The 16,688-nt window shown below is 52.7% G+C and overlaps 1 long non-coding RNA gene across 2 annotated transcripts; it reads left to right on the top strand.

Moving 5' to 3' along the window:
* The first annotated feature begins 373 nt into the window (after positions 1-373).
* On the top strand, positions 374-10,582 carry LOC141734684 (uncharacterized). Of its 2 annotated transcripts, none has more exons than XR_012584567.1 (4): positions 374-495; positions 1,553-1,760; positions 3,904-4,104; positions 7,123-10,582. It is a non-coding gene; the product is annotated as an uncharacterized LOC141734684 (long non-coding RNA). The 2 variants fall into 2 exon arrangements; XR_012584568.1 differs by having other exon boundaries at positions 379-495; positions 1,553-1,707; positions 7,123-7,483.
* Positions 10,583-16,688: the final 6,106 nt, after the last annotated feature.

Below are 16,688 nucleotides of genomic sequence, written 5' to 3'. Positions count from 1 at the left end.
CCGGGCACGTACCGGGGGGGCAGTGCAGAGGCTTGGCATGTACCGGGAGGGGGTTATGGGGGGGCCGTACACGTAGTGGGGGGGTTATGGAGGGCCCTGGCCCCTACCAGGGGGGTTATGGAAGGGCCATACCTGTACCCGGGGGGTTATGGGGAGGTCTGCGCATGTACTGTGGGGGTTGGGGGGGGGCCTGGCACGTACCGAGGGGGGTTAGGAGGGGGCCCGGGCACGTACCGGGGGGCCGGCGGGGCGGGGCCGGGGCCGGGGCCGTCGTGGGCCTGCACTCACTGGGGGCCGCCGCCGCCATGCTGCCGCACGCGGGGATGAGGGCAGGGGCCGGGCGGGCCACGTGACGGGGGCGCGTGCGCGGGGCGGGTAGAAAAGGCCCGGCGGCGGCCAGGCCGCCTCAGAGCGGCGGCGGGGCCGGGGTTTGTGTGTGGCCGGGCCGGGGGCGGCGGCCGGGCGGGCTGTGTGAGGGGTCGCAGCGCCGCTGAGGTCAGTGTCCGTCCGGCTGTGGGAGGCTCTGAGCGCTCTGCGGGGGAGCAGGGCCTGTGGGCTGGGGGCGGCCCTCAGGAAGGGCCTGGCCGTGGGGGCAGGACCCCCGGGGGAGGGGCTGTCCGTGTGGGGAGGGGCGGCGCGGGGCGGCCGGTGTGTGGGCCTTGCACCGGGGAGAGGTGTCGTCCCGTGTTGCGGCTCCTGAGGGCCTGTGTTTTGGGGCACCTCCTGGGTGCTGGCCTGTGAGGCGTTCGGGATGAGCAGCAGCTGCTGTGCCGGGGGAGCAGGGCTCATCCTGGCTCGAGGGACAGAACAACCCCCCTAGAGGCCCCCATCTGGTGACCTCTGAGGGGTTCTGTGCTTTGGGGCTTTGGCTCTTCTGCCTCCTGCTGGCTGTCAGCTGGAGAAGGTGGAGCTCTCTGCAGAGGTGCAGGGCGCTTGGTGTGGGCTTTTGTAATGTGGGGTTTTTTGAAGCAGTAAATGCAAGGCCTGGTTGCTCAGGGCTCAGCCGTCTCCCATTGCACAGAGGTGTAAATCTGCTTGAAGCTGTCCCGTGGGCAGAATTCTGTTGTGGCTGCTCTGGCAACACAGTTTTCCACATTACCCCTTGGAAGCGTTTTCAAGCTCAGCCCAGCTGAGGTGTGAGAGGGCTTTGTGTTGTGGCTGCTGGTGGCCCATGGGAGGAACTGTTTTTTTCTCCTCCTTTGGTGCAGGCTGTTGTGCCTTCTTCCTGCTGTGGGCAGGCTGCAGGATGGATGGAGGAGCCGTGGGACCAAGTCACGTTCCCTCTGGGGGCTGGGGTCGTTCTCTGGCATGGGCTGTAGCCAGCACAAAGCTCACTGCAGATGTTTGGTGCTGCCACACGTTCCTGGTGGGTGTATGAAGGAGGCTGTGCTGCTAATGCAGCGAGCAAGGGCTGGTGCTCATGAGACTCCCAGAGAGCAAAGTCTGTCCTTGTGTTTGGGTGGGAGTTCAGTCTGAAAGACAAAGTGAGGTGAGAAGTGTGGGGTGCTTGGTGTGAGGTGGCACTCTCTGACCTCTCTTTCTTCCCCTCTAGCTGCCCCATCTTCCCCATGTGTTTGGGACCCTGGTTGCAGCCTCTCTAGCTCCATAGTCATGGAATCGGGTCATACGGAGGTTGGAAGGGTGTCCAGGGGAGCGAGGAGCTGTGAATCCTGCGTTGCGGCTGTCGGAGCTGGAAGGATTTCATGGGTGGGTGTCGACGCGGAAGGCTCGGACAATAACACAGCGACCAATGTGATCAGGTTAATGCCAGTTTATTACACAGATAGCTCAGTTGTTATAGACGTTCTGATTCCGCATCACGCGCCGACAATTTGCTGATTGGTTGCACGAGCTGTGCACGCGGCAAGCAGCATATTATAATTGGCTTAAAGCATCTGTCCACGCGGACAATCACCCCTCCTATATCCTGGGTGAAGTTCTACATTTCGCACGCTGAATTCAGCACACTTTCTCATATCTTGTTGGTCTCAGCATTTCTAACATCGCTACAATGTTTTCACATAGCCTTCAAACTAACAAAGCCTACATAGTTGTTAGCAGCTCTTGGGTGCTTGGAGTGTTCACAGGATGACCCCTTTGTATTAAAAATCCTCCAACAAATCTCCCTTTTTGTTTTTGAACAATCCAAGCACCTGAAAACATTTTTTCCACAGACGCTTCTAAAGATCTTCGTAGACAAGAAAACAAACAAGGTAAAATGATCAGCAATATCATTACAACAATCAAAATTACAAGGCCCTGTTTCAACAAATCTTGCACCCAGCCAGCCAGTCCCCAAGAATTAAACAATTGCTCCAACCACGAATGACCCTGAGTGAGCTTATGCATATTGTGCTGTAACTGGGCTAAGTGGTCATGAATGGAGCGTGAGTGATCAGACAAATTCATACAACACATGCCTTCAAAATCCTCCCAACCATGGCCTTGTGCTAACAACAAAAAATCAATAGCAGCACGATTCTGCAGCACAGCATGTCGTATACTATCAACATCTGTTAATAAAGCAGAAATCATCTCAGAAGTCAGGTTAAACTGTTTTATACTCCAACAGGCTAGCTTTTCTAGATCTGTTAAAGCCTTAGCTGCAATCACACCTGGAGCTAAAAAGCCTGCAAAAACTTTTGACGGGCGGTCCCAAAACTTGATGTGATCACTGCACTCAGGGGTAAAATCGGTAATCGCTCGTTGTGATCGCCGTGACTGGTTTCTAAGATTAATAAGACTAATCCTGTCAGGAGCAAACAAGGTAAGTCTGCCTAAATAACACGGTCCTCCTACTGTGTGACTAGGAGTGCCTCCCCAAGCTCGATCACCACATATCAAAAAATATCCAGGTGGAAGTAGCTTTGGAAAAGATGCATTATTCCAAATCCCTCCATATGATAGTCCTAGGTCAGCACCTTCGTTTTGACAATAATTACTCTTAATAAATGATACAGTAGGAGTAACATTTTGCATACCAGTGAAAGCACCTGTCATCTTAAACCCATAATCTCTTTGTAATACTGAATTTTGTCCTCCCAATTCAATACATCCTAAGCTAAAGTTGCCAATATGCTTGCCAGTATTGTTTCCCACATGATGTCTCACTGCTGGAAGTGACCCCAAAAGATCCAATTCCTGCAAAGGAAGAGGAATTGATCGGTTTAAATGATTAATGAGATGACCTTGAAATAAGGATTCTACTCCTTTTGGACACCAATAGCTGTCTGCAGATCCTCGCAACAGGTTACAAGTGACGTTAACCTGCTCTGATTCTAACAACGAACTATTTGTTAAATTGACTTGGGATACATAGCCTTCAAAGTCCTCTAATCGCAGGAACAGAAAACCAATCAAATATGTTCGGAAAGGATCTGATGGAGTAGCCATGGATAAGCAAAAAGCCGAATTGCCTGTCTGATTTGCCCATGTTACCCATATGTTCTGCCTAGGGGATATGTTTGTAATACCTTCCACTTCTGGTCCCACTAAACCAATAATCATTATCTCAATTATCCAACCCATGTTGCTGCTATGACTTTCCTTTTTGCTTCCAGCCAAATCGCCTTGCACACTTTTTCTTCGTCTTCTCCCACTCTTCCGGTTTTACCTTCCAAATGCGAGGTATTAAAACTTTTCTGCTACATGCCCTGTTAAAATAGCTATACAAACAGCCTGTTGTATTCTTACATACTGAACTTCCAGACAATCCAAACACCAAAACCCTGTCAATCCGGCACGTTGATAAAGTTGCTTCTTCCACTCGTTACACTTACAAAGAACCCGCGATTCACATTCTTTACAAGCTGGACATATGACAGTTGTCAAGCCTGCGAGAGCCAGAGTGGTGAGTTCACGTGGTCACATCACCGTCTCGCGTTCTACTCTCTTGCGTTTCAGGTTCCCTCCACGGCTTAATCCAACGTGCTGGTACCCATCTTGGACCTTGATCTGTCAAAACACAAACGTATCCGCGACCAATCATTTTTATCTCCACTGGACCCTTCCATTGCCCTGATTGCCAATCCTTATACTGTACCCGTGCTGGTGTGGTTGCTTGCAAACCAGACCGTAATGACATGTGATGAATCACTATCGGAGGTGAGTCACGTTCTCCAGTTAACCGCAAATAGTTCAATACATATAAAGCTTTTGCAAGGCGTTCTGCAGGAGAAGAGGTAATTTCTCCCCCTTTTTGTTTTTGCAAAAGCGCCTTCAGCGTAGCCTGTGCACGCTCGACTATGGCCTGTCCTGTGGTAAAGTACAGAATTTAGCAAATCGTTGAGAAACATAAGCAGGTCCATTATCGGTTTTAATTTCCTGGGGTACCCCCAAAACTGCTATAGCTGCACACATATGCTTAATAACATGTTTGGCTGTTTCTCCAGTTCGTGCTGTGGCCCAGATGGCATGCGAATAGGTATCAATGCTTACGTGGACATATTTGAGCCGTCCAAATTCAGGAACATGGGTAATATCCATTTGCCATAATTGCAAGGAATGCAACCCACGTGGGTTCACGCCCAGGCTAAGCCCAAAACCAGTTCCTTGGCAATCTGGACAGGATTGCACAATGCCACGTGTCTCAGAAATAGGTAAATTAAACTGTCTCGCTAATACTTTAGCTGATTGATGAAAAAATTCATGAGACACTCGAGCTTGTCCAAATAGGTTCGTTTGACGGTTCTCCTAGGTTGCTGCAACCAAACGGTCAGCACGATTATTACCAATGGCCAGGCCATAATCAGGTTGATGGCTACGTATGTGCACTATAAAATAAGGATACGTTCTCTGATTTAACAAATGTAACAATTGTAACAATAACTGATATAAGACAGAATTTCTAAGAGATCGAAGCATCGAGCGTTCCAGTCTCATAACAATACCAACCACATACATAGAATCTGAAACAATATTAATCAGTTCATCCTGCCAATTTTGAAAAGCCCACACCACTGCCCGTAGTTCTAAAGTCTGTAAAGAATCTTGTAAAACACCATCGAGCAGTTTGGAATGCCATTGTCCATTAAGGTACCAGGTAATCGCTGCTCTTTTTGATTTCTTTCCGGCATCCGTAAATACCGTGAGTCTAGATATTGGAGAATTCGAACGTCGTGGAGTCTCTTCAAAAGTTTGATTTCGGATTAATGGCAAAAGTTTCATCGGTGGGTAGACATTAGTGATTTGTCCAGAAAAATCCGCTAATGCATATTGTAAAACCTCTGAGGAAGAGAGAAGCCAATCCAGATAATTCTGGGTAATTGGAACATATATAACCTCCGGCTCATGTCCAGTTAAATCAACGATACGACGTCTGCCTTTTATAATAAGGTTAGCAAACATTTCTGTACGAGTACAGACAGTATTCTTAGGTTGGTAAGACAGAAAACCCCATTCTATTATAGACACCGTACAATCGACCTGTTACACTAACAAATCTACCAAATGTTCTCTGTCAGACCCAGAATTTATCACAATCAATTGTAGGGGAACTCCTGTTAAGCGTTGCACGCACCTAGTCATGATTTTTTGAACAATGAAATCTAAAGCTTTTTCTTGAGTTGGTGAGAGTTGCCGACAAACTTCAGCCTGTGTAGAAGTACCTAGCAGTGACATTAAAGGAGCTAGGTCATCATTGGTGATACCGGATACGGATCGCACCCATTGAATATCTCCTATTAATTTCTGTACATCTGTTAAAGTTTTAATTTTGGTCGTCAGCTGAATCTTTTGAGGCTTAACAGTACTTTGCGTAATAATCCAACCTAAATAGTGCCATGGTGCATTCTTTTGTATCTTTTCAGGAGTAATTTTCAGACCCTTTTGCTCTACAGTTTCAGTTAACTCCTTCAGAGTTGTTTCAATATCCAGATTTGGGCCTGCCACTAAAATATCATCCATATAATGATATACAAGCAAAAATGGATTATTTTCCCTAAACGGACGTAAGGCCCAGGCCACAAACATTTGACACAAGGTGGGAGAATTCTTCATTCCTTGTGGCAAAACAACCCAATGATACCGCTTAGCTGGTTCTTTCTTATTTGTTGATGGAACGGAAAAGGCAAATTTTTCTGCATCTTCCGGATGCAACGGTATAGTAAAGAAACAATCTTTTAAATCTACAATAAACAAATTCCATTCTTTTGGTATCATCGCAGGTGATGGTAAACCTGGCTGTAATGCCCCCATATCCTGCATTACTGCATTAATAGCTCGGAGATCATGTAATAGGCGCCATTTCCCTGATTTTTTTGGAATAGTAAAAATAGGGGTATTCCAAGGGCTCGTTGAAGGTACAATATGACCTGCCTCCAACTGTTCCCGTACTAACATTTGAACAATATGCAGCCGATCCTCTTTTAGCGGCCACTGGTCCACCCACACAGGAGTTGTAGTGGTCCAGGTGAGTTTTAATGTTGGCTGCTCGACCGTGACCGCTCCTAAAAAGGCGATGTCACAAGTCGAGCCCCAAGCTGAGAAGGCACATCTCTACCTATCAAGGCGACAGGTATCTGCATCACATAATGGCTTGACTGAGACTACAGTTCCATCTATAAATGTAAAAGAAACTAAAGTTTGGCTGATCATTGTCCTTTGTGGACCCCCTACTCCGACTACGCTCGTCGCAGCAGGAACAAGGGGCCACGCTGATGGCCAGCTAGAAATAGGCACAATCGTAACATCAGCACCTGTGTCTATCAACATAATCAGTGTAATAGACGATCCTGAAGGATGTGTCATAACCACCTTTTCTTCAGGCTTGCCTCGTTCAATATCAATAGCTAACAAAACATCAGGAGACTCTATTGAGCCAAAACCTCTAGCACCCCTCTGTTTTGCCAGCGACCTCAGAAGCATTGATTGAAATAGTATCAATTGTGCAATTTTTGACCCTTGTGGAATGGTAATCGGGGGGGTCAGCGTATATACTATAATTTTTATAATCTCTGTATAATCAGTGTTGATAAGGCTCGGTACAATAAAAATGCCCTGACGGGACACGGAGGAGTGCCCAATTAACAGAGCACTCAGTTTATGGCCCAGCGGTCCTCGTTGATCTGAATCAATTAGAGTGACCGCCGTTGTGACTAACGTGGTATCTACTGCTGTTGCCAGGTCCATTCTCGCACTTCTTGCAGTGGCGGTGACGCAACGCTCCAGGCACCCTGTACTGCCTCCTGTACTTGTGTCATAGCGCGAGGAGGACGCATCGCGCTCGGTACCCGGTTTCCCGATCGCCTACATTCCACAGAATTATGGGTGGCACTTCGACAATTCACACACCATCTACCTCTACTCTGACGTGGGGAGCTTACTTGCCCGCTCGCTTGTCCCTTACTTGCATTTCTGCAGTCTTTACGAAAATGACCTGATTTTCCGCAATTATAACATTTCTTATCGTTATTATTACATTTTCCTTTTGATTGCTGTTGCATCAACGGACGTACTGCAGCTCCAACAGCAGCAGCCATAACCGTAGCCTGTTCTTGGGAAAGCACTCGCTCTGCTGTTTCCAGCAGCTGAGCAGTGGTACTGCCTCGAGGTAGGGTACTAAGAGCTTATTTAGTTTTATCATTTGCATTATCAAAAGCAAGTAAGTCTAAAAACTTCGCTTTCGTGGTCTCATCAAGGTCAGGGTGAGCAGAAATAGCCGCATGCAATCTATCAACAAACTCAGAATAAGGCTCCGTAGATTTTTGGCGAACATTTGTAAAAGCAGGAGGAGTTTTTTCCCCTCTAATCCCCAAAAAAGCCCTGTGAGCTAACTGTTGACTGAGTTGCAAAACCTCCACAGCAAAATTAGCTTGCCAGTCAGTCCGAACGTAAGGTCCCGTCCCCATTAACATCTGTGTTTGTACCCCATACAAAGGATCACCTTGAGGACGCGGGGTGGCAGCAGCCTGATCACATAGGTTCTGCCACACACTGAAAAACTGCAACTGCTGAGAAGGGGTGAGCAACATTTGAGAAATCTGCTTTGAATCATGTGGTGTGAGTAAATTCGCAGTAAATAAATGCTCTACCATAGCCCTAGTATAGGGAGAGCTTAGTCCATATTGACTAACAGCTTATTTTGCCTCCTTTAACAATTTCCAATCAAACAGTTCCCAATCTTTTCCACCCCCCGCATTAGCAAACACCGGAAACGCCATAGGATCAAGAAACACGCCCTCAATTGCCGCATCTCTAATTACTCCCCTCCATCGGTTTGTTAATTCTTTCTCCCCTCCTACCGCTCCCCCACCCCCCGCATTTTCCGACGATGGTGGCCACGACAAGGCATGATGAGGCAGTGGCAAAGGAGCAGGGTAAACTGGAGAAGCTCGTGAACTGGATTGATCGTCTAGACGAGCTTCCATCTCTTCCAACTTTTTTAACAACTCCCGGAATTGATGGTCTGTCAGTCCACCAGGTGGTACTCTAGTGCTGCTGCCGGGTGATGGTGGAGTAGAGGGTGGCAGAGGAGGGTACGGTATTGACTGATCCCTGGAATCCTCAGGGGAGTCTCCTTGGGTATTTTCAACAACAGTGTCTTTGGGAGGGGGAGGAGGAAACATAGTTTCTTCCTCTTTTCCACTTTCATAAACAGGTATCTCAAGAGAGTCTGTAGTGGGAGTAGGCTGGCTCGGGGCAGTAACGGCGCGACTCGCTACATTCCCCTGTGTTATTCTGCAGCCCCGGGGTTGAGGGACAACAGCTTCTGGCGATCCCCCAAAAGAAAGACTCGTGGGAGAAACATCCTTAACTCCAGGTGTTAATGCTGCAAAGGCAGAGGCGGCCGCAGCACGTTCTGCCTGCATTGTTTTCAAAGTCTCTGATACTAACCTCCACACGGCGGAGAGTTTCTGTGCCTCCTTGGATCCTTTACTTACGTCATCCCACAACACCGCTCCTATTTTAGCCCACGTATCTTGAGCAAAAGCGGTAGCAACAGTGGGGATAAGTCCTTTATCCCGCGCCCATACTAAGAGCGCCCTCAAGGTAGGCGTATCATACTTTAATCCTCTCGTAGAGAGTATATGTTGGAGGAGCTTAAATACTGCCTCTTCTTCTTTGGAGAGTGTAGACCCCATCTCCTCCCCGGCCGCTCGCTTGGCCAATGCGAGATTCCCTACCTTGATGCGCTAGCGTCTTCCTGAGTGCCGGGGCAGCACTCGCCTATCGACCAGCTTCTTCCACCCACTCCGTTCGTCGGTTGCTCATCGGGTATTCGCTGATCCCAACACCGATCTGAGGGTCCCTGTTCGGGCGCCACTTGTCGGCGCGGAAGGCTCAGACAATAACACAGCGACCAATGTGATCAGGTTAATGCCAGTTTATTACACAGATAGCTCAGTTATTATAGACGTTCTGATTCCGCATCACGCGCCGACAATTTGCTGATTGGTTGCACGAGCTGTGCACGCGGCAAGCAGCATATTATAATTGGCTTAAAGCATCTGTCCACGCGGACAATCACCCCTCCTATATCCTGGGTGAAGTTCTACATTTCGCACGCTGAATTCAGCACACTTTCTCATATCTTGTTGGTCTCAGCATTTCTAACATCGCTACAATGTTTTCACATAGCCTTCAAACTAACAAAGCCTACATAGTTGTTAGCAGCTCTTGGGTGCTTGGAGTGTTCACAGGATGACCCCTTTGTATTAAAAATCCTCCAACAGGCGGGTATAGTGCTTGGATGGCCAGAGCTGTCACTTCAACATCCTTCAGCAGCACTAAAGCAGCTTTGAAGAAAACCACTAGCCAAGAACTCGCTGGGAAAGGCCAAGTCAGGAGAAAAGGAAAGGCTGGTGGCAGGAAAGTGTGATATATATATACAGGGAGAAGTAAGTCAGAAAAAGTTCATCTGCTTGAACGTCCAAGTTAAACAAGGGCCAAGTATTAACGAAAATCTCCCTTCAGCGGGGGACTCGTGGAAACGGGAAGGTCTTGGCTGAGCTCTTCTCCCGGGCATCCAGGGACAGGATGCGTGGAAGTGGCTCAAAGCCGCGCCAGGGGAGGTTCAGCCTGGGCATTAGGAAGCATTTTTTCACCAAGAGGGCGGTCAAACCCTGGAACAGGCATCCTCGAGAGGTGGTTGATGCCCCAAGTCTCTCTGTGCCCAAGAGGCACATGGACAATGCCCTTAAGAACACGCTTTAACTCGAGGTCAGCCCTGCAGTTTGGGTTCTGGTCTTTCTCTTCCCTCTTCCTCCTTGTCTGGCGCAGAGCAGCTCCCCGCGGCCCCCGAGAGCTGCGGGCGGTGGCGGTGCAGCTGCTGCAGGGGACGGGAGTTTTGGGTGCAGGAGGGTGCTCGGGGCGGGGGGTTGGGAGGCCGGACGCGGAGCAGCAGCGGTGCCAGGAGCTGCGCCGGGCCCTGCCGAGGCCAAGGGGACTGCGCCCGCCCGGGGCCCGCAGCGGCTCCCCCCGACACCGGGGTTGCCCCGGCGGGGACCGGGGTTGTCCCCCCGCACCTTCTGTGCACCGGACCCGCAGAGGGGCGGCCGCTGCCCGAAGGCGCCCTTGGCTGCGTTGGCCCCGGGCTGTGGAGCTGGGAGGGGGAACGGGCAATAAAGAGCTGGGGTTTCCAGGCACTTTTGGCTCCTGCTGTGATTTCTTTGTTTATTTCTTTCCTTATTTCCCCCCGGGCTGGTGTCCGGGCTGCCCAAGGTGCAGGCAGAGAAGGGGAGGAGGGTCCCTGCCTGGCCGGCAGCTCCCCCTGGCCGTTGTGGGGGTGATTTGGGGTGATTGGGCAGCGCAGGGAGGCAAAGCCGGGCTGCGGAGCCGCGGACGGGAGTGATTGCCCGAGGCTTTGGGGGCTTTGCCCCGAGGCCTGTCCCCGCGGGAGGGGACGCTGGCCGGGGTCCAGCCGAAGGCCTGGCAGCCCTTGTGGTCGTGTGTGTCCGTCCCCTCCCGCTCCCCAAGGTCTGTCCTTGTCCCGGGGGCTCCGTGCTGCTTTCTGTGTGGGGCCGTGTCCGTGGGTCCGGCGGGGACCCGTCTGTCTTGGCTGCCCCTGGGGAAGGGGACAGGGGAGTCCCCTCCCCCCGCCACTGCCACCCCACTGGCGGTGACTCGGCCCTGGGGGGAGGCTCGGTGCCCTTCGGGGTCCCGTGTGGGACTGTGGCACCTGGTGGGGGCCGATTCCCGCTGTCCCCCGCGCTCCCTCCCCTCCCAGACAGGCACGGAGCAGGACTGGAGAAACAACTTTTAATGGAAGAACACGAGAGAAAAGGTCCTATCGAAGGTACTCTAACCCCCCCTCCCCTAAACATGTCCCTCTCTCCACCCCCCTCAAACACACCACCCCCCCAGATACAGTCCCCTCCCTTAAATCAGCCTCCCCACCCCCCTCTCCTAAATACAACCCCCCCACACGCCCCTTCATCTACGTCTCCTCGCTGGGGGGCGTCTCTTCCCCCCCACCACCCCCGGCCTGTCCGCCAGAGCCCTGCGCTTCCTGGGTGGCAGCAACGGGGAGCTCGTCCCCTGCTTCGTCCCCTGCTTCGTCCCCCGCTTCTCCGCCATGGCAGGCTGGGCTGGCGGCAGCTCCATCCCCGTGTCCCCGCACGACTCCTGGGACTTCGTCCTGGTGAAGATATCTTCCAGGACGACGATGGCCTTCCGGGTCACCTCCATGCCAAAGTAGTTGACAGGCACCTCCTGGGGCACTGCAAGGTGGCCGGCTGTGTCCCCGAGGGCTTGGCTGTGGGGGACAGCAGAGGGGCTGCTGGGGACGTCGCTCTCTGGCCCATAGAGGAATCCTTCCAGGATGCGGGCACCCTCCAGGAGCTCCTCCATGCTGTAATTGAGCATCAGCAGCTCCTCGGGCAGCGAGAGGGAGTCGACGTCGCAGAGGGGGGCGGCTTCGCCGGTGCCACCGGGGTCACAGTCCAAGAGGCTCAGGGCCTCCTTGAGGGACACCTCGTGGGGCACGGCAAGTTGGCCGGCCGCGTCCCCGAGGGCTTGGCTGTGGGGGACGTTGCGCTCCCAGGAGTTGTCGCTGCTCGAGGAGGTGTCACTCTTTAGGGAGATGGTGACATACTCTGTGATGTCCTGCTCTGAGTAGGTGATGTTCTTTGGGGAGAAGGTGAGCTCGGAGGAGATGTCGCTCCTGGGAGAGATGTTGCTCTTTGGGGAGCTGATGGTGCTCCAGGAGATGTCGCTGCCCAGGGGTGTCTGTGCACGGGAGGCCCTGCTGGAGCTGTTGGTCTCTGAGGACCATTCCTTGGTGTTCTCGAAGGCAGGGATGGACGTTGGCAGCTGGGTGCGTGCTGGGGCCACCGCTCTCCCCTCTCTGATGATGCCACCGGGGTCCCCAGGTGTGGTGATGGTGCTGTCGGGGTCCTGGGAGACCTCGACCGTGTCCAAGGAGGAACCAAAGAGCCAGAGGGACTCTTGGAGGAGCATGTCCTCGGTGACTTCAAAGTTGGCATCCAAGTCACCAGGAGCTTTGTTGTGGGGGGCAGCAGCAGGGCTGGGGGGGAAGTAGGTGCCCGTGGGGACACGGCTGGCAGGGGGTGCCCCCATGTAGGTGGCCTTGAGGTGCTGGTGGCCGGGGATGGAGGTGAGCAGCAGCGGGGGGACTGCGGGCACCGCTGTGCCCTGGTGGCCGTAGGCTGGGAGCTGCGTCAGTTGGGGCGGTGGGTGTTGTCCCTGGGGGGTGCCAGGGGCTGCCCAGGCCGGGAGGGTCCCGCAGCCCCCGGGGCCCCACAGGGCAGCGCCCGACGGAGCAGCAGCGTCATGGCCGAGGGTGGCGTTGTCTGGCGCAGGCCCGTTGGTGACGGTCCACTCGATGGACCCGAAGCGCGGGTCGAAGCAGCAGCAGCCGCATGGGGCCCTGTGCAGCCCTGTGTGGGTGGGAGGGACCCGTGCTAGGGCCGGGGGCACCCTCCGGGGCACCCCCCGAGCCGCCCCCCATGGCCATCAGGGTGCTGATGGTGTCGGGGTGGCAGAGGGGACAGGGTGCCATACCTGGTGGTGGGGCCTGTGGGGCCACCCCCAGTGGGGGTGCCCAGGCTGCAGGGAATGGCTGCTGCTGCCCGGGGGTTGGGAACAGGGTGGCTGCGCCTGGAAGAGAGACAGGAGCCATGGCCGGCGGTCACCTCCTGGGCTCTCGTCCCCAAGAGGTGGCCCCAAGTATTGTGGAAATTCTCAGGAACTGGGATTCACTGGGCAGGCGAGGGCAGGGACACTCAGCCGGGCTTGCTGAGCCCCCGTGCCAGAACTGCCGGGGGGGGAACAGGGGAGGTGGGATGGTGAAGGTGACCATGGAGAGGGGAGGGGGAGGCTGAAGGCGCCCAGGTTTCATGGGTGCGAAAAGGTGTCAGGGTGGCAGAGGGGACAGGGGTGCCATACCTAGTGGTGGGGCCTGTGGGGCCGCCCCCACTGGGGGTGCCCAGGCCGTGGGGAAGAGCAGCTGCTGCCCGGGCGGTGGGAACAGGGTGGCTGCGCCTGGAAGAGAGACAGGAGCCATGGTCACCTCCTGCGCTCTTGGCCCCGACAGCGTCCCCAGGCTGTGGGTCGGGGTCGTTCCCTGCCTTGGGGGTAGAAGGTTTGTGGGAGCACAAATGCCTGAAGGTTCTGGGGCGCTGGGGGAGCACGGGGGCCGTGCAGTGGGAGCCACGGAGGTGGCAGTGCCATGGTGGGTCCCCTCAGTCTCTCCGCTGCTAAGGACTCTTTGGCGTCTCCAGGATGGAATGTTGGGGCTCCCTGTGCTCCGCCCCCTCCCAACGGCCCCACCAACAGCCCCCCCAGCTCCTGCTGGGGAGGGAAGGGGCTCGGGGGGGCTGGGTGTCCCCGGATCCCACCAGGGGCTCTGTGTGCAAGTGCTTTTTGCTTTCAACAGTATTTTTCACGGGGCGAAAGGACCAAGTTGGTTCAGCCGAGCTTTGTGGGGACGAAGCTGCACCCGCAGCCTCCTTGTGCCACACGGCAAATGCCTCTGTGACTGTCGCCTGTGCTGCGCTGCCTGGAGTGACGCAGAGACAGGAACAAGGACCTGGAGGGTGCGAGGGAAGGTCACGCAGCATCCCTCGGTGGCACGCTCCCCTGCCCAGCCCTCCCTCAAATCCTGCTCTCGGGTCTTTTAGTCTCCTCATTGGGAAACAAGCAGCTCTGGGTCCCCCTCGGAGGGGGCTGCACTTCCCCTGGGTGCGTGACACCGGGAGGAGACGGTACCCACCGCTGCATGCTCCCAGAAAAGGCCGGGATTCTGCACAACATCCGCAGAATGGATCCGCATAGGGCCTCCTCAGCCCTATCTGTAGGAATTTGCCGTGTGTTTAGGCAGGAAGGTGAAGTTGGTAGCTACAGCTCCCAGCAGCAGCTCACTAGAAGAAAGAAAAGAACAAAAACAAAGCAAAAAAAAAACAAGCAGAGGTTTGTGTTCAGTACAATAGAGCCACCGGTACCCTGTTGCGTCGCCCTGTGGCTCTACAGCGAAGGTGATGGCAGTCAGATGTGTCAAACCAAGCCTCTACCCTCCCGAAAATTTAGGGCTGCTGCACAAAACCGCCTCCGGTGCTGAGCTTTGACCTGCTCCTGTCATGAAATAATGACAGCCTGCGGAGGCATAATTTAACCCTGACCTGAAGACGTCTGTTTTAAGGTTAAAAAGTCCTCCCAGCTAAACTTTATCCAGCAGCAGCAATGAAAAAATCAACTTGTCTGGTATTAATTTGGGTTCCTCTCATTAAGGAAGCCATGCAGGATCACAGCCCGGAGGGTCCATCTTTGCTTTATCCCAACTTCCCATATCCACTGCAAGGTTTAATTGGTTTCATGGCACCGGATCCCAACAAGGATTTAAAATGATCCGGTTGCTAACAGACCTGGTTGCTTTAACCCTGAACCCCAGCACTGGAGGGACGCAGCCTCCCGATAAGGACAATGCCCCTATTGCTGGGCAGTCACCCAGAATTGGTGCCAAAACGGGTTCTGAAGTTTGGTGACCTGAAGACCAGCCTCACCCCGGCAATGCCATGCCGAGAGTCAGCAGGAGCCACAAATGTTAATAAACATTTCCCTACTCTCTTACAAGTGAAGTTATTCACTGGGCTCGGCCCGCGACACCTGGCCTAGTCGGCAGGATGTCAGGAGTTATCACTGATTATTTAGGGAGGCATGGAGTGAACCCGAGCCCCAAATTCTCAGAGGAATGGGCTGGTGATAATTGGTCCAATTGGGAAGTCGTTGAAGAGTACTTGAAAGCCATTAGGGGCCGTACAAAGGATGGAAAAGATAAGGGAGTCGTCTGTAAAATGTTAGGCACTTGTTTAGAAGCCGCGTACCAAGACAGGGAGAATAGAAATAGGAGAGAGCAGGAATTAGAGAAGGAAATAGAGAGCAGGAAGGCAGCTGAGTTACTGACACCTTTTAAAAATGAACAGCTGCAAAAACGATTGCAGGAAGAGAAGGAGAAAAGGCGGAAATGGGGAGAAAAGGTCGAAATGATGCTTATGCAGGCTCCCCACCCCCCTGACATTGTACAGATTAGGAAACTGATAGTATCCCCTGAAGATTGGGACGGAATCATTTGGGAGGATCCCGATGATAGCGAGTCAGAAGAAGACGTTCCTTTTTTCCCCACAAATCCTCCCGAATATGAAGCCAGACCCATTGTTAAAACAGAAGGAACTGCGGGACCTCGGGGTGCTAATCCACGGCATACCATGCGAACCAGTCCCTGGGGTCCGCTGCAAGGGACAAATTTCCAAGAGAGATATAGCAGAAACCCCGCTGACACTGAAACTGAATCCTTGTGGCGAGTATGCTTAACTGGCGGCGACCGAATCATGTTAAGCCGCTGTGAAAAATAGTGAAGGTATTGTTGGCTTTCGCCGTAATAACAAGGCTATAAATCTTTGACTTATAAGGATAACTAACCTTTAGTAAATTAGGAAACATGAGAAACCTCAAAGATAACAACTAACAGCAACTGTGGAGAAAAACATCATGAAGAAACACATCCAAGAGAAACAAAAGAGAACTTCTCCAAAAGACTCCACAAGTGATTAACAGAAGGAAACAGATGCAGAGGAGAAGGGAGCTGATGATAATCGATCCTACCAGAAGGAAACACATGCATGGGAAAAGGGAGCTGATCCTACCAGAAGGAAACAGCTGCATGGGAAAGGGGAACTGAAGATCATGGATCCTCAGAAACAATTCAGAAGGAAACACACACATAGAAGAGAAAAAGGACTAATAATAATCAATCCTTATCAACAATTACTCTGTCTAAAAGAGGGAATACGTATGCAATATTGAATGTATATAAGACATGGTTGAAGTGTTAGCTGGTGTGCCTCTGACTTGAGTCACGCACCCAGCGCTGTGCTTTTGCTTTATTGGCTCTGTCCCTATAATAAAATAAGTGCCATTTCTCTTTAAGGGATCTGGCTATTTATTACAATTTGGGGGCTCGTCCGGGAGAATTCACTTGGTCCCAGTGGGCTCGGAGACCCCGAGCAGGAGGTGCACCCCACCGATTTCGGCGGCCTGCTCGCAGGACTTCCTGGTGCCTGTTGAGACTCCAAGCTGATAATGCCACGAGAGGAGGGGCTCATAAAGCAAAAGGGGTAAGTCTCCCCAGGAAAACCCGCGGTAGCCCATAATTCTTGTGCACGAAGACCCAGGCAAGAAAACAGGACTGTAAGTACTGCTTGGTTGGGCGGGTTTGGGGCTTGATTGCTGCGTGT

Source organism: Larus michahellis, chromosome 24, assembly GCF_964199755.1.
Source record: "Larus michahellis chromosome 24, bLarMic1.1, whole genome shotgun sequence".
Lineage (NCBI taxonomy): Eukaryota > Metazoa > Chordata > Aves > Charadriiformes > Laridae > Larus > Larus michahellis.
Note: the sequence above shows the minus strand (reverse complement) of the source record. Positions and strands in the feature narration are given on the sequence as shown.